Genomic DNA, 2,771 nt, shown 5'->3' with positions numbered 1-2,771 from the left:
TGATACTAACATGCTGTTATATGAAACATGCTGATATCATGCTGATACTAACATGCTGATATCATGCTGATACTAACATGCTGTTATATGAAACATGCTGATATCATGCTGATACTAACATGCTGATATCGTGCTGATATATGAATAGAAGAACAGAAGATATCAGGTATTTTACCATTATTTGTTTAATTCCGGAAAATTTTTGTCAACTTGAATTTTCCTATAACTCCTATCTTTCTTTCTTTCCCTTCTGTCTCCCTCTCTCTCTCTTCTTTTTTTCTCATCCATTTTGTATATCTTGGACGAAATCTCTGCACATCATCCTGGTGAAATTGAAAATTATCAAAACGCGACGTGAAAAAAAAGAACTCCCAAATATTTAATGTAATGGGAAAAAATAGCACCCAAACACAAAGCTTAACAGATTACTGTTCCATTTTAAAATATATTGTAAAAAACAACCTACTGTAATACAGTAACATGTAGATACGGTATACAGATAAAATGTATGGAAATGGCCTGATTTCTTCAACGCTATTCTTTTGTTTTTTTTTTTAACACTAACAATTACTGTTATTCAAAAGATTCAATGTATCAAGATAAATTATATCAGGGATACTGTACTTTAAGAGAAAAATATTTTCAAAAAATATGAATGAGAAGATGATAGAGCAAATTATCGCACCAGTAATTGCATAAACAAATAAAATCATTAGTTTTTATTCTGAAATAACAAATGGTAATACAAAATGATAAAGAAAATGATAATGATACTTCTGATACAGTACGAATCATATCTAATTAAAAAAAAGAAAATTGATTTCATAAAACTATCGAATATATATAACTGATCACTTTGATTATTTATTTAGCAATAATCTGAGAGTTGATATCTTGAATATTTGTGAACTATTATGATAAATTATTATGATAATTAAATATATCTTATTTGCTTACCAATAATCTGCAAGCTATTTTCTTAAATATTCGGGAATTATTAAGACAAAATTTAATATCTTATTTATTCAGCAATAATTTCAGAGTTATTTTCCGAGAATTCTGAAGATTTTTCGAATATCGAATTCATAGGAAAATGTATAATGATATATGGACGAAGAAATTCCTCTTTATTTTCTGTTTGAATTTTTGAAATTATAATTAAGTAAAAAAGAATTACGTGGAATATATGCTCTTAATAAAGTTCTTTCTTTATTAAATAGTTTGAAAAGGAATTTAAACAAATAATTAAGAATACTCCGAATTCAATCATTCCCTGTTTATTTACTTATAATTTGAATTATTATGAAATTGAAATTATGATTTAAATTTAATTCCTATCCTGCTATTTTATGCTAGTTGAAAAGTTTTTTCTGTTCAATTTTATATTTTTAAAACTAGTATTCATTTGTATGCGTAAATAGTAAAATAAAGCTTAGGAAGTCAAAAATTGTTAAAATTAATTCGTTTAAATTAACCTTTTTTATTATCGAAATGACAAGAGAGTTTTCAAAATACTGTAAGAAATGGAAATGGTTTATTATCGGGATATGAAAAATGGAAAGCATTAGTTAAAATTAAATAAAATGATAAATTCAATTCATCAAGAAAACGGAAAAATTTGCTTAAAACATTATTTTAAAAAATTAAAAATAAGTTATCCAAAATTCTACATTAAACTAAACAAATATTAAATGATAAGTGTTAAATGGATAAGAGAGCGAGCTATAGTACTTAAATAATTAATTATCAATCATTATTGATTATTCAAGCCATTATTCAATTTAATCATTAATTATCTCAGAAATTAGGTAGTCAGGTAGTTAATGATTAAATTGAATTGCCTATTTTAAATGGTCAGAAATAACAAAAAGAAAAGAATATGGTATCTTTTTTTCATCAACATCTCAAGTAATACCACAAACAACTTCATACTATTAGCGTTATCATGTACGTTTTGTGAACAACATTTCGAATTAATCAATTATGTATGAAGATGAAATTAATCAACTAGCACTAATACTTCAATTAATTAATCAATTAATTAGTTATTATGTCAATCATTTTTCAACATACCGAAAAACATTTGACAGAACTAAGAACTTGATGAAGTCCAATATCACGAAGTTTTACAACCACGAATTTTACCCAATTTTATCCAACCAACCCTAAAATCTAAAAAAATTTACATCATAAAGTTTTCATAGATTGGATTTGTTATTGTTATTGTAGGCATTTTTATTAGTCCTGATATTGAATGCCCGCATAAAACAGATCAGTTAATCAGTTAATTGGAGCTAAAAGTTAAGAAAGATATTAGATGAATCATTTTGCATATACATTAGCAATTTCATTTATCCTAATTACTCTAATTTGAATGACATTTACTGAATAATAGTTGTCCGAGAAAGATGTTGTTTTACTATACTTTGAAATATTTCCAATCATGTCGTCATCTTTGTCGCCGTCATCCTTGTTGCTGTCATAATTATTACTGTTACGATTTACATAAATTTAAAGTAAAATTTAAATTTGAAATAAACAAACCAAAAAAATGAAGTAGGAAATAGAATGAAAGAAAATAAAAATGGAATAAAAAATAACAATTAAACATTCATACAAAAATCTATTAATCAAAGAGAAAAAGAATGAGAGCAGAAAAAAATGAAAAATTCATAATAATAATAATAATAATAATAACAAATAATAATAATAATAATAATAATAATAATAATAATAATAATAATAATAATATAATAATAATAATAATAATA

This window comes from Loa loa (genome assembly GCF_000183805.2).
Source record: "Loa loa unplaced genomic scaffold supercont3.512, whole genome shotgun sequence".
Lineage (NCBI taxonomy): Eukaryota > Metazoa > Nematoda > Chromadorea > Rhabditida > Onchocercidae > Loa > Loa loa.
This window is presented reverse-complemented; position numbering follows the sequence as displayed.